This window comes from Arvicola amphibius, chromosome 8 (assembly GCF_903992535.2).
Source record: "Arvicola amphibius chromosome 8, mArvAmp1.2, whole genome shotgun sequence".
NCBI lineage: Eukaryota > Metazoa > Chordata > Mammalia > Rodentia > Cricetidae > Arvicola > Arvicola amphibius.
This window is the reverse complement of record NC_052054.1, coordinates 22,330,114-22,357,188: the sequence shown is the minus strand read 5'-3', so window position 1 is coordinate 22,357,188 and position 27,075 is coordinate 22,330,114. Positions and strand designations below refer to the sequence as shown.

The 27,075-nt window shown below is 40.5% G+C and overlaps 1 protein-coding gene and 1 non-coding gene across 2 annotated transcripts in view; both read left to right on the top strand.

The window, feature by feature from the left end:
- Phactr2 (phosphatase and actin regulator 2) overlaps nucleotides 1-27,075 on the top strand; it is a 268,971-nt gene that overhangs the window by 105,253 nt on the left and 136,643 nt on the right. The gene's annotated exons all lie outside the window — the stretch shown is intronic.
- Trnak-cuu lies at nucleotides 14,218-14,290 on the top strand. Its single transcript has one exon. It is a non-coding gene; the product is annotated as a tRNA-Lys (tRNA).

Sequence of the window (27,075 nt, the reverse complement as noted above, 5' to 3'; positions counted from 1 at the left end):
CACGTTGCGGCAGTTATGATTCAAGCTGCTAGAATCGTGCATACAGGTTTTTGGTTGATATAATTCAGCTCATTTGGTTGAATACCTAGTGTCCTGGTTTTCCATTCACTTCTATTATAAAAAAGACTGCTCAAAACCAACTTGAGGGAGATAGGTTTTACAACATAGTACAGGTTAGAATCCATCATCAAGGGAAGTCAGGCCAAGAGCTTAAGGCGGGAAACTGGAGGCAGAAATGGAAGCAGAGACCATGGAGGAGTGCTGCTTACTAGCTTGCTCCCCGCGGTTTGCTAAGTTTGCTTTCTTATGCAACCCAGGCTACCCGCCTAAGGGTATCACTGTGCACAGTGGGCATCGGAACCAATGAGAAACTAAGAAAATGCCTCAAACATGTGTCCAAAGCACAGTCTGATTAAAGCAATTTCTCAGTTGAGATTCCCTCTTCCCGAGTATGTCCCACATTTGTGTCAAGTTGACAAAAGCTCACTCTGGTGCCAAGGAATGTGATTACTGGATCATATGTTAAGAGTATGTTTGGTTTTATAATAAATTGCCAGATTGTCTTCCAGAATGGACATGCACTTTGTATCCCAGCAGTCATGAATGGGAGTTCCCATTGCTCCACATCCCCATCAGCTTTTGGCAGTGTCTGTGTCCTGGCTTTGGGCCATTCTTGCAGATGTGTCTCATTGTTGTTTTAATTTATTGTTCTCCAGCGAGTTATATAGATGTTGAACAGCTTTTCAGATGCGCACATGAAATATCTATATATTCTTTGGTAAAATGCCTTTTATTTAATTTTACAATTGACTTGTTCATTTTCTTTTAAGAGTTCAGTGTAGAGTTTGGATAACCAGTGCTTATCAAATATGTCTTCTTCAAGTGTTCTCTTCCAGTCACTGGCTTGTCTAATTATTTTGACATTGTTTCTCACAAGATGCAAGGTTTTAATATTAAGGAAGTCCACCATGAAAATTATTTCATAGGCTGTGCTTTGGTGTTGCATCTAAAAACTCACCAATACATGGTAGGTCATCCAAATTTTCTCCTGAGATATCGACAAGGAGCCTTGTGACTTTTGTCCTACCATTCAGACCTGTGATCTACTGTGAGCTACATCATATAAAAATTATTATCTGAGCCAGATCATTTTTTTGATATTGGTGTCTAGTTACTCTTTTAAAGGTGAACTCATTACATTTAATGTGTGCGTGTGTGTTTGTGCGTGTGAGGGTGTGTGCTCCATGTGTGCTACAGTGATGTGTGGAGGTCAGAGGATAACTTGGGGGAGTCCGTTCTTCCTTTCCATCCTGTGGGTTCCAGTGGGTCCAGTCTAGGTTGTCAGTCTTGGTGGCCAGAACCTTCACCTGATGAGCCATCTTGCAAGTCCAGATAAACTTTTAAAGATAATAAAATAAACTTTAAAAAGTTATGGTTCAAATTGGAATACAAAGGGCTGAAGAGCTAGTTCCGCCATTAAGAGCACTTGCTGCTCTCTTAGAGGGCTTGCGTAGGGTTCCAAGTGTCCATATTAGGTCACTACGACCACCTGCAACTTCATCTCCAAAGGATCTGACCCCCCAAAGACACAAATATACACATATGCATGTATTTACAGACAGTCTTTAAATTGGAAAACATTTTGCTAAGGGAAGTGAGTTATCCACAGAGGAACAATCACTGTATGTTCTCAGTCACAGGTGGGAGCTAGAATGCCGGCTGAGGAAGCAGGAAAAAAAATCACAGTGTTTATTAGGGTCTAGGAATAGTGTGGGTGGAAAAGGGGATTAGAGAGTGCATAGCTGATGGGTACAATAGAAAAACTAGACAGAGAAATAGCTTCCAGTGCCATAGCCCAGTAGAATAACTATGGCTGAATATTTCAATACAAGTAGTAGAGGTTTGGAAGGTTCCCAACAAAGAAATGATAAATGTCTAATGTGATTGACATGCCAATTATCCCGATTTGATCATTACACACTTTATAATGTATTGAAATGTCACCCCGTACTAATACAATTATTATGTCAAAAATTTGAAAATCTACATTTTTAAAGAAATGGTTCTGAATTAGAAGTAAATATTGTAGCAGTCAAGACAGTATTATGAAGTAACTACAGCACTTAATCCAATCCCACATTGAGCGCGCTAGCGCGTGCAAACACACATAAGCTCCCTTTGCTCCATTCCTGCTCCCATAGGTCTTTGATAGAAAAGTAAAATGACCCTGTTTAGAAGATGACCTAGAAAGTCTGCCGTTCTGAGTCCTGCCTTGGTCTTTTGTGTGATAACTCCGGAAACAAACTTGTTTTGCCTGCAGATAATTTTGCAATAACAGTGTGCTCACCGGAATGCTACCTCCTTCAGGGAAGGGCCTGATATGTGTAGCCTAAGGTCTCCCATGGAGAGTTGCAACCTGAGAATGTACTGTTCTCTTGACAGGCCATAATTAAACAAACGTATTTTCCTGCTGTCTGATCTTGCTAGAACATTTAGTCCTGTTCATCCAGAAAGAGCGAAAAATAAAACTTCCATTTCTTCTTCAGTTTTGATATGTGGTCTAATGTATTCGAATGTGGTAGTTACATCTAGAACCTGTTTAAAAATCTGGCCCAGTTTTTCAATTGGGGAGGTCTCACTGTCTGTCAGCTGTGACTCCCAGCCCCCCAATCACCTGTGTTCAATGTACTGCGAGTATTCACCGCAAAAGAGTCTAAAGATAGTGAGTCCGGGCCAGTTAGATAATTCATCTCTTGTCTGTTCTGTTGGAGGAGGGGCCTTGGCTTCAGGCCAGAGAGGATAAACAGCAGCGGTCTCTGTGCAGTGAGGTGTTGGTCTGATGGCTGAGCAGTTGGGTGTGTGCAGGGTGCTGCGGGCCAACTTTGGGTTATTTGCACGTTGCAAATCTTTGCTCTTTGGATATAGTGAGCACGCGGAACCAGTACTGCAGCAAATGTAAAAGCCGGACTCATCCTTATGGGATCGCCTAGCCAGCAATTAATAGGCCATTTTGAAGTCAGACATTAGTACCACCCTTTTAAGTCCTGTTCTCATTCATTTAGACAGGAAGGAGCTGTTTAGAAAGCCCGAGACATTGAAGAACTTGCTGTGAACAGACTTGTATCTACTATGAAGAGACTGACCTGTCCTAAGCTCATTGTTATCATGTAAATGATGGAAAACACATTGAAATTGTGACGGTTACCCTCTCCTCCTTATGGCTCTTCACAAACAAAACGTATCATCTCAACTTCACATAGAGCATTTGTTATAGACTAAGCATAAAAATGCACTCTCCAGGCACGTGAATTTGAACACTCGATTTCCAGCTGCTGGTAGTGATTGGGAGACTGAGGCACATTTCGAACATGGGGCTTAGCTGAAGGAACTAGATCTCTGGAGGGCGGCCCCTGAGGTTTTGTAGCCAGGCCTTGCTCCCTTTCCTCTCTCTGTTTCCATACTCCAAGATGTAATAAGTAGGTAACTTCATGGTCCTACCCATATGCCTTGCTCACTGTGATGAATGGTACTCTTCAAACTATGAGCCAGAATAAAATATATCCCCCTTTAAATTGTTTCTTTCAAGGATTTTCTCATAATGGTGTGAATAATAGCTGATAGGTTATATTTTTTGTTTAAATCCAAATAGAATTATACCTATTATCTAACTTTCCGCCTTAATAGTACCCATTAGATAATTATTTGTAGGGATAGGTATGAGTATTTTCAATATTATTTCATTATTTATACTTACCAACTATATTTAGCTAGTCCTTTTTAATTGAGCAAAAGAATGTTGGGGAGGTATGTCTCTCTTTTTTTCTGTAAACCCTATTATCAAAAATATCAAAGCACACATTTTTGAAATCTCCAGCTACTTAAAATATGCCTGGAGGACAAATTCATACTCTCACAGACAGGATGTTAAAATATTTTTTCTTCCTGACATTTAGAAACAGTTAATGTTCAATTCTTTGTGAATCAGTAGATGAAAAATAATTAAACATTAATAATTATTATTGTTTTAACTTACTTTTGTTTAACCCAGTTCATGTTCCTTTCTTTTGGGTGACCAAACTCTATATTTTTCTTGTCTGTTGCCCATTTTACTCAATATTCTTCTTATTGGCTTGTAAGGGCTCTTTACATCAAAGAGCCATGCATGATTCACACGCAGAACTTAAAAAAAATCCCACATAACCACCTTTATAAAACATAAAAGTCCTTTTTATAAGGATTCTGAGATTTTTCTCTCATTTAGAAAAGCTCTTTTTGTTACTAATTTATTTTTAAAGGTTTAAACCACAAGGTTTCATTTTGTATATATTTGCATATATATTCTTTATATGTAAAAGAAAGTGTGTTTTATATAAAGAATGGGATAAAACCTCCCTTTTTATCTTTGCCAATATACTCCTGCATATCACTACCATTTCTTGACTCACTAAAATTAATCAGCTTTGTTATAGATTATTTGCTATATATGTCATGGCTTGTGGTCTTTGCAGTGACCTGGAGACAGTTGACTTTCAAGAAAAATCCAATTAAATCATTTGATTTACAAATACAAATATTGAAATGTGAGATACATTATGGTTTGACAAAAATTACGTATTTAGTCATGTTTAGGTTTTTAAACACCGGTCATGTTGGCTCATTTTGACCAATATGTATTTATTGAGACATATGTTGTCATGAATGGCGAATTTATAGGTTATTATATATTACTACTTTTTTGAAATTTGAAATTCTTCTTATTTATTTTGAGCTATGTTTACTCAGTTCACACACATACAAAGATTATTGGCTTCAAAGTCATTAAAACACGAATATCAAGTTTTTCTGACTTTTTTTTATCTTAGTGCCTCTCTTTGCTTAGGGAAGTATAAACTTCTATTCAAGAGCCTCCCAGAATATTTCTAATTAATTCTATTTTTATCTGTTAACCAGTTTGGGTGGGATTTTTTGTTGTTGTTTGTGTGTTCTATTTTGTTGTTTTTGTTTGTTTGTTGCTAAAACAAAAAAAGAGAAAAGAACACAGAAACCATAACAATGACAATAACATTTTCGAGGACCAGTAACTCATCAACTCCTTGATGGTAATTTTTCGCTTCTGAAACTTCTCCAAACAGAAATATATTCATTTTCTTTGCTGCATAGCAAATAACCACAAACTTGGCAGCTTAAAACAATATTAATTATTTCACAGTTTTCATGAGCCAAGAACCTAAGCACAGCTAACTAGACCCACCCGGAGGTTGAAATCTAAGGGTTAGCAGTGCAGAGTTTAATCTGAAGGTTTGGCTGGGGGAAAGAACTGGTTCCCAGCCCGCTGAGGTTGCTCTTTGCAACATTGGGCTCATGACTGCTGCTTCTTCAAAGCCAGCAAAGAGAGCAATGTGCTATTGCAAACCTTCTATTAAAACAAATCTTCGACAAATCAGCATATATAGCATAACAATGTATAACATAACAACACAGCAAGAGAAGCTTCTCTCCACACTGTGCACACAAAGAATGTCATTGGGTGACATCCAGTCACCTTTGACATATCCTTTTGATTAGAAACAAGTCACAAGTCTGCTTGTGCAGATGTGTGTGTGTGTGTGTGTTGCATGTGTGTGTGTAATAGTCTTGAGATTTCCTTTTGTGCCTTTCCCAGAGCTTCTATAACAATTTCAAATAATGGCATTTCTGGTAAGCAAGCAAAGGATTGTAAATGAAATTTTAAACAATATTTTTGGTAGATGATGGAATTCTAGATGAAGAGGACACTGTTGGTGCACAATATTTCTTGTGGCAGAAGAAGATTTAAGTCCCAGTCATTCTGAGCACTTGATACGCAGCTACAAATTCAAGGATCACCATTAAAAAGAAATATACTAAAAAGAGAAAAAATACTAAGAATAGTGGTTTGCACAGGGGTGGCACTATATAAAGGCTTGTTAAGCAATAAATTGCTATATGTCTAAAGTGGGGAGCATGGAGCAGAAATAGCTGTTTTAAAAGTTCCTTTATCAAATTTTCAAGTGATTGACAGCGCTCAGTGGAGAGACTGAAACCTGCAAATTCCCTGTTTAGAATATTTTGTACCATTGGCAAAACCTCAAAAGATTAGATGCTATTTCCATTGTCCTATTCTTGTAAACTAGGATTTGCAAACCAATTAGAAAAATGAGTTAGGGATACCGCGGTATTTGGAACATACCTAGTGCCTCAAATTTCTTAATATGACTATATCGATTTGGGTGGAAAACTTTGAAAAGTCCATTTGCCTCAATTATGGCAGCAGAGATTTATCGATTTAAATAGAGGAACTAGGAATGGAAAGGTTCTGAATGAGGAGTGTGTGCTCCTGGGAGGAGGAAATGGTCTTGGAGAGTGGACAGCAGACATGAACAGCACAATTGAGGATGCATGGTTGGAACCCATGTGAGGCCTTCAAGGTCATGATAAACGCTTCAGCTGTTGCTCTGAGTACAAATGGAAGTCACTCAGATGCTATTCTAATGTGTTTCCATAAGAGTTAAGACACAGTGGTGGAGGGAAAAGCCTCCTTGGTCTTAGTGTAAATTTATAATAGATGTATGCATAAAACAAATAAAACATGTCCCCAAGCATCCGAGATTAACTCAGTGCTAGAAAGAAAATATGATGAAGATTCCTATTCCAGTTATAAATTATTTTTTCATTTATATAAGCATCATATGTATTTGATTCAGAAAAGATATATATGTACTTAAAATATATATTTGCTTAAAAAATATTAAATATATATTTTATAACAGAACCTTAAAAGGTAATTGTCCACAATGCAGGCAGATGTGTTTTACTTTTCTGTTAAAGACACTGACGCTCAGTCCCAGGTCAGCATTTCTCACACACAGAGCAGTGCTAATAGAGTCATGTCCATTATCCATTGCTCTTTCCACTGGCTTAGCAAAATGGTTTTATTCCATTCTCTTGGCTTCCATGTTCATTTGCACGTCCCTCCCCCAAGCAAAGAGTAGTTTGCATAATTTATTTGGTTTCAAAATTGTAATTTAGATTGTAGCTTCCCCAACAACTACGAATGCCACTACCTCTTTAATAATCATTTTCTCTTTGCCCATTCATCAAGAAATTTATTCTGTGTAATTTCAGATAGCCTCTGTCAAGGGCTGGTAAAGCCAGCCAAGTCTATACAATTACGCCTGACTTTTACGCAGTGTCCACTCTTTCCCGGAGTAATTTTTGAACCATTATATCTTTCTGATTTTTATAAGCTTTCAATAATGTATCTGATGAAATGCGGAAGGATACTGTAAAGGACACCTCTCTTTCCAAGATGGTTTTAAAGATGAGATAAACATGTAATAATGGAACACTGTCAAATTGACATATGTATACCATGTAGTCTAAAGAAACAATCCTTAAGTTCATGTTATTGAGGATTTTTATTTATGCCAGCGTGGCTACCATGGCTCTAAGTATTTTAAACACACATTAAATTTATTAGAAAATTACCTTTACTAAACAAGTGATAAAGGCTAAACACAGAGGATGGTCCGATAAATTAAACCGGGGCCCTCAGAATTCAGCAGAATAGGTTGTGATTGTCAGACAAAGGCCCTGAGGAGAGACGCAAGGAGAAAAACCTGCTGTGTAGCTGAAGAGAAGAGGTGGGAGGGGTATCCACCAGCAGACAACCAGGACGTAAAGCAGACTCAATGGAACGGGTGAAAACCTACAGAATGTCAGCAGACTGTGCTTCTACGCACTGAGCTCTGTAATGATCACCACAGTCTCTGTTTCTTCCCAGTTGCACATTTTAACTAAAATACTAGTGTATCACCAATTTTAAGATCTTTTAAATGCCAAAGACATTCCTGGGCAGTTGTGGGTTGGATGGCATAGTAGTCTTTACAAATGTCCTAACCCCCAGAACCTGTGAATGTGACTGGTTGACGGGATGGCAGGGACAGGGAGAGTCTTAAAGATCGTGGAATGAAAGTCTTCTGGTTTACTCAGGCAGGCTTTAAATCTTGTTCAAAGATGAGTATTATAACAGGCAGAAGAACAGAAAAGGGATTCACAGAAGGCTTGTGTCTTAGTCCATTTTACACTCAGATAATGGGATAACCTAGGCATTCATGTAATGGGATAACCTGGGCTGGGTAATTTAAGATGAACACAAATGCATTTTTCACAGTTCTAGAGGCTGGAATGTCCAAAACGCCAGTCTGGAAGATAGAAAGGTCTTTTTGCTGCATCATAACATGACAGAAACAATGCCTAGAACAGTGGTTCTCAACCTTCCTAATGCTGTGATCCTTTAATACAGTTCCTCATGTTGTGGTCACCCCAACCATATAACTATATAACTACATCATAGCTGTAATTTTGCTCCCGTTATGAATCATAATGTAAATATCTATGTTTTCCGATGTCTTAGGTGACCCCTGTGATAGGGTCATTCACTTCCCCCTCTCTCGAGGGTATCGTGACCCTCACAAGTTGAGATTCACTAGCCTAGAGAGAGCAAGTGGTGTTTTGCACTTGGCGATGGCATCAATCCTGCCCATACACAGGGGACCTTCAAAGGTCCATCCCTCAACTGCAGTTGTAGAGTGCTTGTCTAGCGCACAGTATGACACGAACCAGATATGGGGGCATGTGCCTGTAATTCTAGCACCAGGGAATAGTGACAAGGAGATCAGAAATTCAAGGTCATCCTTGGATATGTGACTGAGGTCAGCTTCAGCTGCATGATGTCGAAAGAGGGGGGGGGAGAGACAGAGAGAGAGAGAGAAAGAGAGACAGAGAGAGAAACACACAGAGAAAGAGACACAAAGAGAGAGAGGGGGAGGGAGGAACAGAGAGAGACAGAGAGAGAGACATGAAGAGAGAGAGACAGAGAGGGAGAGAGGGAGAGAGAGAAGAAGAGAGGGAGGGAGGGAGGGAGGGAGGAGGGAGGGAGGGAGGGAGGGAGGAAGGGAGGGAGGGAGGGAGGAAGGAAGGAAGGAAGGAAGGAAGGAAGGAAGGAAGGAAGGAAGGAAGGAAGGAAGGAAAGAATTCCATCTGTTAATATTGTTTGAGTACAGTTAAATACCATCATGGATTATGGAGGGAATGAATATTCCAGCTACGGCAGTATGAGCAACAGAGCTGACTACACATGCAATGCCTGCACATTAAGAAATGCTAGGAGTCACCAAGAAGAAGATGAAGGCAGGAAGGGTCCTCCCCTCTAGCTTTCAGAAGTAGCATAGCATCAGACCTCTGACACCCAGAACTAGGAGTGGGTGCCCTCGTCATCAAAGTTTGTGATCTACTCCTCCGACATCCACCATAAACTATTAACATACACAGCTTAGGTGAAACTTCGTCATGTGCTTTCTGACTGAGAGAATGCCTAGATATTTGTTCGTTAGACCAGGGAATAGCCATTGTCCCACCCACTGTGGTCATGTGGTCCGCAAAGGTGAGGTGCATGTAACTGTTGCAGGGTTGAGTACTCTCTAATGGTTCCTAGGTTGTTGTCTCAATATCTTTCCCATTTTCATACGCTACCCGCAAACCATGGATGAAGTCAGCGCCCTGCCCATATACTGGTTTTATTCGAAAACAGGCAGGCATTTCAGTCAGTGCAGCTGCTGTACCTCGTGATAATTAAGGGCAGTTCTTTCTTGTCCAGAGTGGAAGTGGACTCTTCTAGAAGACTGAAAGCCTCAAAATGTGGCGAGTGGGACAGAGCAATGAATAACTGAACAGAAGTGAGTGAGCTTCACAACCGAAACCAACCCTTGGGAGTGGGAGGATTTGAACACCTTCAGTGTTGTTATGAAACGTGCCATAATCCATAGCTCTGGTTTGGCATGGCTTGTTTCATTGTGATATGGATTGATTTGTGTACTTCTGAAAATGACATGTTGAAGTACTAACCTCTAGAGGTTATGGGTGATGGTTGTACCATTATTTTATCAATATACAGTTCATGACCAAATTTGTACAAATAATGACACACTTACACAGATTGCCAGGGGCAGGTTATTTCAGAAATAATGCACTCCCTTGCTCTTTGATTGGCCTCAGAAGTACATTGTAATACATATAATCTCAAATTTCCTGTTACTTCTATTGGGAGAGAGCATTTGAGTAGCTCAAGTCAGAGATCACTTTACCATTGATGGATATGTGTGAAGAGAACTGCTCAGTGGGTGAGCAGAACTGAGTCAGAACTTGTGGAGCCCCAGTGTGACTGCACAGGACTAAAGCCTCAGTATTGAGAGTCTGACATAGGCAGATCCCAGGCATCGGTCTATCTGCAAGGGTCAGCTTCTGGGTCAAGGAGAGATAGATGCCCAATGTACTGCTCTGGTACGTTCAGGTTTACCCATTAGCACAGCACCTGTAAATTCATATGCTTGCAACACACACACACACACACACACACACACCACACACACACACACACACACACACACAGAGGAGAGTGACATAACACAATGAACAAGTTACTTATAAAAATAGGCTAGTTTATAGTTATACTTACAAAAAATTGGTTAAATATAATTATGATTGGTATTTAGCTCAGTCTGTCATTTGAATTTTAGTATTTCAGTACATTATAGTAACACTATAGTAACACTGCATTGTGGAATCAAATCATTGGCCCTAACAATATCTTATCACCTAATTATATCAACTTGTTTTATTACCATCATTCCAAGGGTAAATAACTTTCACTGCATGCTCAAGTTCAGAATGTAAAAAATACCAAGTCACTACAAAGTTCGTAAATGTCCCGATCTAGATAATGACATTTAATTTCCACTCCTGCAGACCACTGAGTATCAAATCTCTGGGTATCTTTTATTTAGCATTTTAGAACGTTAAATGTTTAAATGTACATTTAGTTTCTCTGTAGCAGTTTTGTGTTCTGGTCATGTCTTGATATGAAATAAGGCACTGGATGGGTGTTCCCTCATGACTCCTTCCTTTCACCTTTGACCCCTGTGTGCACCTCAGATCAGGATGCTTGCTGGATAGCAAAGGAGATTAGAGGCAGCATGATTTCTCACCAAAGAATAAATATCTTTAATTATTGCTCATTAACGTAAGTATCGGAATCTTAAAGTGCAATTTTAGCAAATGCATGCAGAGTAGCTAATATAAGCAATTATGCATTACATTGGTGGTAAAAAAAAATCAACTTATTCTTCCAAAGAATGATTTAACTGCAATGCAATTTTCTACAATCGTGTAGTTTAAAGTCTGTTTAAGTACACCGTGTTTGGATTCAAGTGCGTTTTAATGGAATTTATCTGGACTTACGGGCTTGTTAGGCTCCTTTTGTTTTCTTAGCAATACAGGAAAACATGGTTTGTTTATTTAAATTAGACTCCATTGGAAAGGGCTTTATATCTAACTTTATTTTATAGATGTAGTATTGCCAGAATAAAAGAAAGTGTCTTGACAGCATTATAACACGCTAGGCAGATTTCCCACAGGAAGCGAAGGTTTTCTTGTCACTGTACGGAAACGATCGTGATAGCTTTCAAAATTCTATTCTTTTCTGAATCTTTAGGTACAGGATAATGCTTCCATCTAATGGCAATGTCTTTTAAATGAATTGAGAATGGATAATTTAAAGGGAAATATGAACCTTGCTTCCCCATCTAAAGGAGGCTTTAGCTGTACTTTTCAGCATGCGTGTTACATTAACATGAACGACGCACATCTGAAAATTTAAAAGCACTCAAAGAAAATATTGTTGAATGTTTTTGAAGTGTATTTTTATGCGTTTAGCATGAGAATGTCATTCCTCACTAAGATGTTAATTTCAAGATCCATAGAAGAACTGGTTGAAAGGCTGACTATCTAGAAATATTTAACAGTACTTTATTATAACAGATGAAAGGCAGCTTTTTTAAAAAAAAAAAATAGGGATAAATCCCTATAAAGGAACCAATCATGTCAGAAACAATGGAAGCATTCTTTTTCAAACATCTTCTATCAAAACACTTTACTCCCATCCCTTATCAGGTGTTCAGTGTCTGACATGTCATAGAAGGGGTACAGAGATAAAGAAACCTAAGTGGAGTCCCCAAATAAACAGAAATCTAGAGTTCATCTCTATTGTTGGAATATCTATATCATCAATCAATTATGTTGAAGCTATGAAACTGCATCCTATTCTAAACAGAACAAACAGTGTCTAACAGTAATTCAGAACTCCTAAAGCATATCAGCTTTAAAGGAACTGAGCTTCAGGTAGGCAGAGTAGTAGCTTATAGTCTACCAGGGAGGCAGAAGCAAAAGGATTACTGAGACTTGAAGGCCCTCCTGGGCTACAAAATGAATCTGAGGCCAGCCCAAGCTACATGGTGAGATCCTGTCTCACAAACAGATGAGCAAAATGGAGGTGGGTGGGAGGAAGGAGAACCAAAAATAAACAAATAAGAAGTAAATAGGAGAATTTAGTAGCTCCCAAATCTCTACAGTTCATAGTGTGTGCTGGACCAACAAGAAGTGCTTTCTTTGGCTGACAAAGGCAAACACACAACCATGTATTTCATTGCAGTACCATGACTCTTTGGAAATAGCCTCATCCTTCTGGTCCTAGTGCAAAGAAGGTGTCTCGCTCTGTGTGATTTATCAATGATCTGTTGTCCACTGGCTTGGGTTCATGGACGAGGGATGAGGATAATTAGAATTCCACTTTTCTCAAAACAGCAAGGAGGCCAAGTGCCTTCTGACCCCAGCTTTAAATTTAACTAAAGCGATGGGGAGGATTTGAGACTGCTCAGTGTGTTTCCCAAGCAATTCCCCCATTCCAGGACTAAATAGCTGAATAGCCTGAGAAAATTTGCAAGAAAAGCCCTGGTGTTCTCTCTCTGGGTCTGAGGTTATTCTCAGGGTGCAAACTGCAATGCTAGGACTTACTTACCTTTAGAGTCAGAAAGATTGAGGGTTCCCATACTTTGTTATGTCTGTGTTAACACATCAGCCTTAAGATTATGACTATTGTCTGTAATGCTGTGTCTTAGGTCCCCAGGGTAGGTAAGGCTTGCTTACTAGGAATTTCAAGATGTGTTCTTGACAAGTTCTGAAGAGTACATATTCACCTGATTATCAACAGTTAATACAAAAAACATAGAATTTAGCTGTCAATCGAGCCACCCAGCCCTGGGTCATAACTAATTGCTGGTCAATCATATCGACAATTGGAGATGTTCAAACAGATTGTATGGGTGTTAGGGGTTATTGGATTTGTATGTGTGCATGTGTGGTGGTGGGTATATATATGCTGGTGGTGGTTATGTAAGTGTATGTACATCTGTGTGCATCTGTGCATACTCCTGGGAATGCCAGAGGTCACTCACAACCTTTTATATAGGTGCTGAGTGAGAATCAGAACTCAGGTCCTCATGCTTGAGTAGCAAGCTCCTACCCACTGAGCCACTTCAGCGCCCACTCTCTTTAAACATGCACCATTTTCTATAAGGTGGGCAATTGTAGTGTGAAGCGGCGGGCTGCGTTCCCGCCGCCCAGTTCCCAGCAACCGGCTAGCTTTATCCGAAATAATTACACGGAAACTGTATTTTTTTAAAACACTGTCTGGCCCATAGTTTTAGCCTCTTATTAGTTAATTTTTACATCTTTTTTTAACCCATATTTAGTAATCTGGGTAGCACCACGAGTTGTGGCTTACCAGGAGAGATCTTAACCTGTGTCCATCTCGGAGAGCAGCAGCATGGAGACTCACCACGCGACTGTCTGAAGCGTCTCTCCCTAACTTTACTTTTTTGTTTTTACAATTTTGTTCTGTCTACTCCACCTACCTAATTTTTTGTTCTTAAAGGGCCAAGGCAGTTTTCTTTATTAATTAACCAATGAAAGAAACATAGACAGATAACTCTCCTCCATCATTTCCCCTTTTTCTGTTTAAACAAAAAAGAAAGGCTTCAACTTTAACATAGCAAAATTACATATAACAAAACAGTTATCAAGCAAGTATTACAATTACAATATTTAAATCTATTTTATCTTTTATCATAACTAAGGAAAGCTATAACTATCTATTTATTTTTCAACTCCATCAAAGACTCCAGAAGGATATAATGGTACCTAAGTAAACAAGAAATAAGTAACTTATAAAACTCTAGAAATGACAGAGACAACTCGCTGCCTGGACAGTCACCCAAAGAGCACACAGCAGTGCTGTGAGCGAGGTCCCGGCTAGCTCAGTCGGTAGAGCATGGGACTCTTAATCCCAGGGTCGTGGGTTCGAGCCCCACGTTGGGCGCCAGATGATGCGGCGAAGATTGGAAATAACCAAAAATAGTCCTTTTATAATTATTCAAGTTTAATACAAAGGGAGATAAGGGAACTTACAGAACCAAGGGTCCAGCGGAGTGAGCGCGGGGCAAAACGAACGGGGCGCCTTCCGGCTCCCCAATCCTATTTAAGGGGCATGGCTACCCCGCTGGAGCAGCCACGCCCCTGAACGCAGGGATTGGGCCAGCTGCCCCAACAGGCAATATCATTGCTTTACAGATGAGGAACTTGGCTTGAACTGAAAATAACCCGACACAAAGTCCTCCTGCTAACTATTGGCCTTTGACTTCTCATTTTTTCTAGAAACAAAGCTTGGCGTGATGGCTTATAGCTGAAATTTCAGGGCCTGGGAAGTTGAGACAGGAGAGTCAGAAATTTAAGGTTATCCTGGGCTACATAGTAAGTTTGAGGCCCTCTTGGGCTTCGTGAAGCCATGTCTTTGAACACCCACATACACTCACACACACCCCCCAAACAACAAACAATAGCAAAATGAAATTTCCAATAATGGGAACAGTTCCCATCTATTCACTTACTCACTTGACTTTCCAGTGATCCAGGCCCGATCTAGTCTAGGAATCCAATGTGAGGGTGAAAGACTACATCTCTCTCCTCATGTGGGGTTGCATTTGCTTTAGCCAGGTACGTGGTTAGTTTTACCTATGTGCTATGGAGAAAAAACATACAGGGAAACAGACAAGAGTTACAGGCATTTCACCTTGATGTATAAAAGAAAAGAGATGATCTCTCTGCTCAGTATGTCTTAGCCAACAGGAGCTCTTGACCGAAGTTAGGAAGAAGTCAAGTACACAGCTGAGCTGAAAGAACAGTCAGTGCCAAAGCCCCGAGCTGGGTGTGAACTTCTGCTTGAGGAATGCAAGACCGGTGTGGACGGAAAGACTGAATAACAGAGTCCGTAGGGGAAACTGAGCCAGGACACCAACCATGACTAACAGAGAAAGGCTTTGTAGCAGAGGATAACAATGTAAAATGTTTGCTTTTATTTACAGAGACGATGGAAAAGCTGTGGAGGGTTGGGTTGACTGGGGAGGCGGGGTCTAACTGCCTCTGTGCAGAGCACAGGCTCTTAATGGGTCACAGCGAAACTAGGGAAGAGGTGGAAATAAGAAGGAGGTTAAGAGAGTTGGTATTCTAACTCTAATGCTTGGGAGCTATTTTAATAAGCTGTAGCATTATCTATTCTACAGTAGGACTAAAACGCATGAGAGGAGGACTGTGGGAATAGCTTTTTGTCTGGGGAAAACAGAGACATTGACAATGGTGGGTGTTGTGAAGTGGAGAAAAACGTTAGAGCCCTGTTTTCATCTGAGGGTGGCTTATTCAGTCTTTTTGCCCTATTTGTTAATTAATAAGAACATCATAATGATAACTCCATGCAGATTTCATAGGATTAAATCTAAAGGATGGGGGGGGGCTAGGAAATAGATCAGATTGTCTCTAAATTGGTAATTGTGGGAGGGAGAAGAATGGGAATAGGGAGGGAATTTGGAAAACAAATCTGGCTGAGTTGGGAGCAGGCTGTGATGATGGCAGTTGCTAAGTATCGAGGGAAGGCCAAGTGTGGAAGTGACATCTCTCCCTGGACCTGGGATCTGACTGGAAAGGATGGAGAGCTGGTGAGTCGTGGAAATGCCTGCAAAGCACGGATGTTGGAGATGGGGACCCAGGGGTGTAGAGGAGGGCATGGTTTAAGCAGGCAGATGGCTCTTCCTATGACTGCTTCTCCTAGGAATGGGTGTCTGTAAGCCCTGAATGTCTGCTAAAGGGTCAGGGTGAGCTTGCCTCCCCCACCCCCCAAATTCCAAATGGCCTGTGCATGATCAACCACCAGCTCAAGTCCATGGCCCTTCCTTCCTAGGGGATGATACTCATTTTGTGTGTCTGTGTATAAAAAGTGGCATTTGTCTCCAAGGATGGAGTAGATGAGGTGTGTGTGTGTGTGTGTGTGTGTTTGTGCGCGTGAGCGTGCAGGTGTGTATAGAGAAAATTTAAGAAATACTATAATCAAAGATTTGTTTTGCCTTTAAAATATGAGTAAATGTTTTCAGCTTTTATTTGTAATAAAAGTGGGGTGTTAGGAGGTCTGTTTGGAAGCAGAGCAAATATTTAAGAAAGAACCCCAAGATATCTGACCGAAAATCTTTGAAGACACTATTCAACATCCTCTACACATTAAGTACGGGTTGAACACAGATGAATTGTATTTTTTCTTTTTTATTGTTGTTTGTTTGTTTTTGTTTTTATGAATTAGTGTAAAATCCCTAATAAAAATTTCTAAAAATTTACTAGAAAAGGAAAGTTTTACTGACTCAACAGCGGGTCAAGAGCGTGTGAGCCCTTCTTGCCCTCTGTGAGCTCATTTCTTTCTCAAAGGTTTCTGTACCCCGATATTAGGTCTCTCCACTGATGTAATAAATCAGATCAGGCTGAATTAAAATCGAGGTTTTAATCTGAGCAAAGTGGTCCTCAATGGTCCCAGGGGAAGGGAGAACCACCAGGAGTAAGCTTTTACATGCCCTGGGAGTGGAGTCTCCAGTCTCCGTGGGCCGGCTTACTCAGGGGTGGGGTCTGGAATGGGAGGGGCCGGGCTAGGTGGAGCTTCCTAACAGTCTCTCTAGGCAGCATTTTTAGAGTGAAAATCGTTGGTAAAGTTATCAGGCTGTTTTTCTTCGCGGGATGTGTGTGTTTCCTGAAGGGGTTTGTGAGTGCACACGTGATACCCCTGTTGTTTATCCAGTGGATAATTGCCTCCAAACTGGGACAGTTTTCAGGTTTTGTTGCAAAGCTTAGGGTTTGGGGAGCCCAGTTGACTCAAGATTCCCAAACCGGTGGTAGGAGCAGCCCTCACACTTCCTGAACAACCTGTGCAGAGCCTAGGAAATTTTACCGGAAGTAGATCATCAATGCCCGCTCACAGGCCGAATAATGCCTAGTGCCCACTTGGAGATAAACATATCTGGACACACATACCTGAACAGTGTGTGTGTGAAAGAGAGAGAGAGGGGAGGGGGGGTGGAAGGGGAAGGGAAGGGGGAGGGAGAGGGAGAGAGGGAGGGAGGGAGGGAGAGAGGGAGAGAGAGAGAGAGAGAGAGAGAGAGAGAGAGAGAGAGAGAGAGGAGAGAGAGAGAGAGAGAGAGAGAGAGAGAGAGAGAGAGAGTTTTATCAGCTATGGTCACCTTTCAGGAGCTACCCTAAGTACCCTACATGGATAATGAGTACCCAGTTCTGCCTCAAGAGCACTCAGGGCTTCCCGAGATCAAAAGACCTGAAGCTCTTTGGCAGATACTTAAACAACACCAATGCTGTCTCACTTCCCCACAGGTAACTGCCAAATTTGGGGAGTGGGAGGGCTGGACTTCATCTTACAGGCTGCCACCTGGCCTCAGGGACTTTCTTCCCAAAAGCCTCCAATCCAGTGGTCCCAGAAGAAGCCCGTGTAATTTGGCACTTTAAAAACAAGGCTAGTCACAGCACACATCAGGAAGCTGACTCATGCTTTGAGGTTCACCTCTGGATTTGGGGAAAACTGCCTTAAAACAGGTGACTTGGTATTTCCACTCCTGCCTGATGAAGCTGTTCAGGCTCCTTCTGTCCTTTAACTACAGCTTTTCTGAAGGCCTTGAATGCTTCTCCGAGGATAGTGCGGCCACAGAAGCGGACAAGAAAAAAAAATCAAAGTCGAAACACCTGGGTCACTTGTAATGTTTTGAAGACAAAGTATGCCAACTGGCTCTCCAGATTCATGTGGCTTTTGGTTGGAAAGTGTATTTGGATGGAGTATTTTTATGTGTAATAAATGCTACAGAATGGAGACTCTAGAAACACAGTCATAGAATCCTGATTTTAATAAGGGTCTCAAGCCAATTCAGTGGAGAAGGAATCATCTTATCAGTAAATAGTACTATGGCAAAAAGAATAAGGAGGGGAGGCCTGAGCGTGTAACTCAGAGATAGAATGTTTAATGAGCATGAGCAAAGCCTTGGGCTTCTAGTCCCAGAATTGCAATCAATATCAATCAATATTTTTAAATAAAAAGAGTACCCACCTTTATGCCATAAAGTTAACTCACAATTGAAGGAAACCCAAGTATAAGAGCTAAAACTCTTCAAAGAAACTGTGGGTATGAATCTTCATGACCTTGGGCTAGGCAATTGACTCATTCACATGCACAAAAACATAACACAGGAACAAACAAAACATCTAAATGGGAAATGTTGTGCTTTTCTGAAAAAGATATACAAATTGCTACTATACATATAAAGAGGTGCTCATTAGCTTTGACCCCAGAGAATGCAAATCAAGCCTACAATAGTCTGGGCTAGAGAAATGCTTCAGCAGTTAATATAATAGATTAGGTACTGCTTTTGCAGGGGACCATAGTTTATTTTCCAGGATCTGTATCTGGCAGCCCTAAACCACCCCATGACTCCAGCTCCAAAGGACCTGACCTTATGTTGGTAGGCACCTACCCTCATGTCAAACACACACACACACACACACACACACACACACACACACACACACAATGTTGCAGCTGCTTTGGAAAAACAGTTTGCAAGTTTTTTTATTTTTGTTGTTTATTGTTTAGCAGGAGTGAGTATGGAGTGTTCCATGGCACAAATGTGGAGGTCAGAGGACAACTCTTGTTATTTCTCCCTTTCTTTCTCTATATTGGTGCCCAGGTCACCAGGCTTGCCCCTGCTCGGTGAGCCATCTCTCTGGCTCTAGTTTCTTAAGCAATGCATCAGAAAGTTACTGACACTACCCATCTAGTTCCTGGTATGTAGCCAAAAGATGAAAGCATGTATTCGCCAAAAACTGGACTATGAAATCCATAGGAACATCACTCATAGCAGGCACAAATATCTATCAAGCTGATGAATGGAAATATATAATATAGTAAATCCCTGCAGTAAATGAGCTTAGGAATGCAAATGAAGATAAGTAGTGATCTAGGGATGTGCCATGAAGTACCACTGAAAACATGCTAGGTGAAATAAACCAGCGAGGAAAGGATACGTGTATGATTCCATCTACATGAAATATCTGGGATAGGCATATTCCTAGAGAAAGGAGGCCTATTAGTGTATCCTGGGGCTGGAGAGACTTTAGAGACAAGTGATGGTCTGGCTCCAGGGTCTCTTGTTGCAGTGATGAAACTGAGGGTAGTAATGCTTACACAACTCTCTACATACATGTGAAAGTATTCAATTACATATTTGTAAGTGACTGAGTCAGAGGGTTTGTGAATTGCATATCAACAATACTCCATGGAATTCTTAGTGAAATATGCTCAGAGCCAAATCTATCTGCCGAGAAACAGAGTTCTCCCAAAATTGCTTCCCGTAGATTGCTACATGGGAGAAAAGGGGTGCAGAGAGGCAGCAAGTAGACTGTGCCCCTCTAGTTTGTGGTAAAAATTAGAATTCTAGGGGCTAGAGAGATGGCTCAGAGGTTAAGAGCATTGCCTCCTAATCCAAAGGTCCTGAGTTCAATTGTTCAATTTCCAGCAACCACATGGTGGCTCACAACCATCTATAATGGGGTCTGGTGCCCTCTTCTGACCTGCAGGCATACACGCAGACAGAATATTGCATACATAATAAATAAATAAATAAATAAATAAATAAATAAATAAATAAATATTTTTTAAAAATTAGAATTCTAACAAGGTCAAAGAGTCTTTTGTAGTCTCATGCAGCACAGACTAGCCTCACACTTACTATGTAGATGAAGATCTGTTCTTCTTAAGTCCTGGACTTACAGGTGTTTGCCACCACTTCCAGCATAAATGGAGCCCTTCAATGACAGTGGAACTTAGTGTAAAGTAAGAAACATCAGTAGTGGGAAAGACTCCTGGATAAAGTATAGTTTTGTGATTTTTGTTTCCAAGCGAGGCTGCAGAGGAAACAACAGACACAAAACCCTTAGGAGGCATGCCCAATGGGATGTGCCTTAGGGTAAGGGGTAAAGTCTGCTCCTGTCTATATCTGGGAAACAGCGAGGATGCTCACCACTCCATTACCAGCAAAGCTAAACTTTCTGGTCAGCACACTGAAGGATCTCCCAGGTCTTTCTGGCTATAATAGCTTATGCTTGATGATTTTTAAATCTGATTGAGAATTCTCTCAGCATCCATGCTAAATGAGGATACAGGTAGCTGAATTTGTAATTGGATGAACTTTGTGCCCAGCCATACTGATGAATGGAGTCATCACACAAGAAGCGATTACATGCCTTTTCATAGGCTTTAGAGCTACAACTGATTAGCATAACACTTTTAATTATGACAGTCTGAAAGGGCACGTCAATTGGATTTTGCAGTCCTCAGAAAGAGGAGCATAACAGCGTTGTTAATTTTAAAACTCAGGTTCAAAACAACCAAATAATAAAGGCTTGATGGGCCACAATGAAATATAAAAGAGTGTACGCATGAACGTAAGTTCAAACCAAGTTTGGTATGGTTACGTTTTCTTTAGTACTTTAGAAAAACTGTGGTCAGTTTTACATGCAGTAAAGAAGTGCCTATATTTTGAGAGAATGCGTCTGTCTGTTTTGACATCGGCACACATCCATGTTGTCCACACACCATCAGGACACACGCTATTTCCACCTGTCAGTAGAGTGCTCCGGCCCATCCCAGTCAGTCCTCTCTGTTCTGATTTCCTTCCTTGGACATCTGTTTCACAGTAGTGGAGCTTCCGACATCACAGTCCTTAGCCTCTTCAAGTTGGTGAAGTCGTTTCAAAGCCTTCATTTGGTTGGGTTTATCACTGGATTCCATAGCTTGGCTTCTCTGCTGAGGAGGGAAGATCAGCATGCTGGGGATTCGCTGCTGAGGACCCTTGGAGTCAGCAGCCTTGGAAAGGATGGAGAAAGAATAGGAAGGGGTAGAAAGACAGTTGGGTTCTGAGGTGCCTGCCTTCAAACAACACCCACCCCCACTGACTTCACTTGCAGGTTTGATGCTGGATGGTGTGGCAGAACTGCCTCAAGCTGTTGTCCGTTGTGGCCATGCAACAATGATCAGCAACCATGTGGGCTGCTTCCTTAAGAAGAAAGCAACAACTGGGGCAAGGCCATGGGTTCAGTTTGAGGAATTTTCCCTACCTCCTACTTCAGATAGTGGCTGATAGCTAAGGGATATCACCAGCAATACTCCTGACAGCTGGGAGAATAAAACCTTTACATATGAGGAAGGTTTTAGGCAGCACAGCAGAGCACAGCACACACAGCACAACAGAGCACAGCAGAGCACAGCACACACAGCAGAGCACAGCACACACAGCACAGCACAGGGTTTTATGGTTGAGTAGGATTCTACCACTGCATATGTGACAGTTTGTTCAATCTGGTGATAGTTCTTTAACCTGTTTCACATCTGGGCGATTGAAAATTAAAGCCGCGGGTTGCTGAGAAGTAGAGAGCTTGCCTAGCATACTTACAGCCTGGGTTTGATCGGCAGCCCTAAGAAAACAAACAAACAAATAAAAACAAAAGCAAAACAAACAACCATAATAAAGTTGTGGAGCCTGTTGCCCCAGCTACAGGGAAGCCTGCTGCTGTAGGTTGGTTGCTTGACATTGAAACCCGCCTGGGCCATACAAGAGGATCTAGGCTCAAAAATAAATGAAGCTATGATGAATATTCTTGAACACGTCTTTTTATGGGTACATGTTTTATTTCTCTTGGACAAGTGACAAATAGAATTTATGAGTCATAGGCTAGGTGCATGTTTATAGAAACTGCCAGATAAATTTACAAATTCCCAATTATTCTATCCTCCTACCGTTGTCTAAGAGTCCTCGTTACTGTAGATCCTTAACTACACTTGGATTAGCCAGTCTGTTTGTTTTAGGGAAAACTTTAAAAGTTTGCCACCCAGTTGGAGAGGAATTGCACAAAGTTTAGGGTCGGTGTCACATAGATTTTTAAGTCTGTGATGTAATGCATAACATAGTTTCACATGCATGCCTATGCAACCGTCATATGCAATCTGTTGACTCCATTATCCTGACAGTGAACCTCTATTTCTTTTTTTTATTGATTTTATTGAGCTCTACATTTTTCTCTGCTTCCCTCCCTGCCTCTCCCCTCCCTTTCAACCCTCTCCCAAGATCCCTATGCTTCCAATTTACATAGATCTTGTCTTTTCCTACTTCCCATGTAGATTAGATCCATTGTTGTCTAGGTTCGAGCTTCTATTTCTAAATATATTTTAAAATAAGATTCTCAAAGCTCAGGTAGGAACTTAAAACAGACCCTGAAGTTGAACCACTGAAGTTCAAATGCAGGGTTCCCTGGATGAACCTATGCTACAATGCTAGGATGCTGTTTCTTAGTGTATTATTGCCATAGAATGCATTTAGACAATGTGCTTTAATTAAAAAAATTATTTTATTATTTAGGTGTGTGTGTATCTCTGTTTGTGTATATGCATACATGTGTGTGTACATGTGTGCATGCATGCATGTGTGTGTTCCTGAATATCGGAAAAGGGTCACATACCTAGTACTAGAGTTACAGAGGGCTCTGAGACACCCAATGAGAGTTGGGTGTTGGGAACTAAGTTCCAGTCCCCACCACAAAATTCACTAAGGTGCTCTAAACCATTGACCAGCACCCGGATAATCCTGCTGTGATTAATGTTGTTACAGTGTTTAGTAGAAGGTTAAGTTTTTAATCCTTGTATATAGATTATATTGATTAATTCTCACCTAACCTAGCCACCTATCTGTAGAGAACAATTTATTTCATTGTGGGGGGCAGAAATTAGTCAGTGTTTTATATTTGGGATAGTAATGAGGCAAATAGGATATTACCACAAATTATGTAGTGCACAAGCGATCTCAAATTCTGAGGCTTAGAATAAAGTATAGTCTATATTGTCTTCTACTTAAACCTTCAGGACTGTCTCATTGGGTGTCAAGGCAGGGGTCGATCAGGGCTGTGATTGACAGGTGAAGGCTCTCTATCCCAGCTCACTGACAGCTGCAACATTACGTTTCTTATAGAATGCCAGACTGAGGACCGGCTCAGTTTCTTGCCAGCTGTGAGCCTGAATGTGCCACACTCTGGGTCTCACGATACCTCTGTGCTATAGCTTACCAGTATGATAACTTGCCTCTTGCCAGAAGGAAAGTGAGCATCTTCTGGCAAGACAGATATTAGAGTCTTACAAAATACAACCATATGATCACACTCACATGCATCCTTCTCATAGTGTCCCACAGACTTTGCCTGCTCACAAAGGACGGTGTCACACAGTGGTGTGGACACCCAAGGGCCCCTACTGTAGAGAAATACATATTTATCTTAGTGAGTCGATGCATAGGTTAACTAAAAGCCTCTGTCAGGTTTGTTAATTTGTGCTGATTGCCAGCTAATGAACACCTCTGTTTAGCTTTAGTATGCTACACTTCAAACTGATTTTTAACAAGGGAAGAGAAGAGAAACTGAATAGAGTTGTAGCGGGGCCTACTGAAATTTTAAATGTGTGGATTTCAGTAGGTGCATATTAAACGTGATTCTAGTAATATCCAGATCTTAGGTTTTCTCAATCCCTGACTCAAAAAACTCATGCACTTCTATAAATGATGCTCTCTTGACACCTCACTTACTGGAAAGCCTCCAGGGAAGCCAGTCCTCTTGGCATTTCTTTGGCATCCTCAATTTTCTTTAACCATGTCTTCTGGTACTCACAGATGTAAATGGTATATTGATAAGGATCAATCATTGATTCTTCATTCCTGTGTAAAATGCTGGGCACTTAACCATGCGCCTGTCCCGCTGCTGTTACAAAAGTCAATGCTTTCTTCACCATTATAATGTCACTCCAAGTGATATTAAATCCAAGGAGCATGATAGATAGCCAACGGTGTAAATGCCACGGAGGAGGTTACTATGGAGACACGAAGATAAGGGTCCAGGGGACTTCACTTCTAAGTGGTATGCCTCTTAGAAAACAAAATAGCAGAGAAGTGGAAGGCAGATATTGACAATCAACTCAAGTAGACAGATAATAAAAACCCGAAGGAGGGGAGTCTTTTAGGAACTTCTAGCAGGTAGAAATAGAAGTTTAACAGTCAGACAGAAGGATGGGAAGAAAATAAGTCATGAATTGTAAACAATTATAGTGCTGGCAGGCTGCATAATTGTCTCATTCTCCAGATAGCAATATCAGTTTTCAGGTACCAGATATTCCTATATTGGCATAAATAATGGAACACAGCTAAAATATTCATAGGGCTTTAGCATAAAATGAAACACTCTAAATGAAGTGAGGTATTATTTCACACAGAAACAAAGTAAAAATAATCACCTTAAAATCACAAACCCAACTGGGAAATCTATGTTGTTGGTGACTGTCTCTTCATTAAATGTAAATATTACATTCAGCACTGGTTCATAGAAACAAATCAATGGATGTGTCCCCGGTTCACAACACTGCCTACACGGCTGTGGAGAAGAAATCAAATAATTTGAAGAAATAGTACAAGCAGTGGACGTCTATGTGGCGTTTGGAATATTTATAGAACAGCAATTTCTGCAGCATTTTCTCCTGCTAAACAGAAAAAACAAATAAATTCTCTAGGGTATAACAATAATTTTGCAAGAAAAACTGCCTTCCAGGTGGTTCGCCCTCCCACCCCCCACTCTCTATTGGTCCCTTTCCTAACTTAACAGAACTTCCCTGTAGGTTTTCAAAATGGGAGGCCGTCTACTTGGAGAATTTGGCGAATAAAAATTGGGTTTTAAAAATGGCACTATGCTGAGTGCGTTTTGTGTGCCTGCTTTCTAATCGTGTGATTCTATAAATTCTCCCCAAATAAATCTTGTTTTGATGAAAGATTAAGTCAGAACACCTGCAGGCTCCAGGGACACCTCTCTCCCTTCCTGCTCCTCAACTGCCATCTTTGTCACCTGTTTGGAGACTGTGTCAACTTTTCTTAATTGAGAAGTAATTGGCAGTATAACTAGAATCCGTTCTATGGTAAAGAGCCTCTGTAATATGCGCACATCTCCCCAGAGGGCTGTTTAACTTGGAGGGATTCTTAGGCTTATATTTGCATTCTCGAAGAATCAGAGCATTTCTTAAGGAATTAAAGTGATACTCCCTCCCCACCCACCCCATTTCAAAATTCCTGGAATATGTGCATAAGGGGCTGTTGAAGTTAAGCCCGCTGAACATAAGAAATTGCTTATTCTGCTCCCTTAAGACATCAATTGGGGTTTTGAATATACAATTATACTACAAATAAAAAAAAATGACAGAGATGTATTTACTCTACAGGGGATAAAAAATAAGCAATGCATAGTTCTTCATCTGTTTTTCATTATTGGATTCTGAGCTATTTAATAAAGTGGTTTAAATAACACCACAAATTCATCTGTATCCCCCTCCCTCCAAATGCAAAATAATAACTTTTAAATTACCTCCCTAGTAGCAATGCTTCAGTTCTGCTAACTTCCTGGAAGTGCTTTCATCTTAAATTACATTCACCTGCATCCCAATTACTTTTTCCATTTCTGCCTGTAGGGCATTCTCTAAGGGTATGTTGAGTCACATTCGCTTTCCACAGGGTTGAATGAGAGCCCTGACTTTACCAAGCAATGAATCATCCGTCTTGTTAAGCTCTATTTTATTGCTGCTTTTATTTTCCTTATTTCTAGTCTTGCTCCTTTCCCCTTTCCTTTCCCTCTCTAGGGTCAATAGCTTGATACTTACCTAACTCAATGCACGGTTGAGTCATGTATTTCTGAATAAATCTTCCTTGATATTTTTAATAAATTACAAAACTATGCCTAGCATTCTCATCACCTGATTAGTTTCATTGGACATGTTTTCCAGTATTTTGTGATTGTTTAGTCCTAAAAAGAAATTTATAAATTGTAATTTGATTTCCTATGTTTTCTTAGTGTGTTGATTTGGGTTTCTAAAAATATGTGAGAAAAAAACCCTCTGTTTTCCTTGTTGGTTTCTATTTTAACTGGCAATACGGATGATGCTCAAAGGCTGAGGATTATATAATATGAGTTCTTTTAAATTTATTGAGATTTCTCTTATCATGCAGAACTTACTCAATGGTATATTTTCTCTGTCTATCTTTCTGTGTGCCTATTGGTCTTTCCTTCTTTTTCTTTCAGTACTAACGGTCAAACTAGACTTTATAAATGCTAGACAAGTGCTCTATCACTGACTGAGTTTCTGCTTTCTATTTCTTCTGTCCCTGTCTCTAAGGTTGTCTGTTACATTGAGTTTGGTCAATTGGACTGTCCAACCCCGTAACTATAAAAATGTCCTGTTTTCTTAATCTCATGCCATTTTGGTGATGTGCTAAAAACCTCTCCACATTACTGCATACCCAGCCACTTAGTGATTCCTTTCATTTGACATAATTTCAAGGTTATGATCTCAGAAGCACACAGGTTTATAGTTTGTATAAAAAAACACCTTGTTCGACCAATCAACCATTATATAGTAGGTCTCTCTGCTCTTTATTATTGTGCCTTAAATTTTGATTACTATATTATTAATGCTGATATACCAGTCTTTTTAGTTAGCATTTTTGATGTAGTGATTATGCTGGTTTGAATGAGATCCCCCTCATAGGCTTAGGTATTTGAACACTTGGGTCCCATTTGGTGGCACTGTCTGGCGGAGGTTTAGAAGGTGTGACCTTGCTGACAGAAAACTGGACTTGGACTTTGAGACTTTAAGGCCTGGGGTCA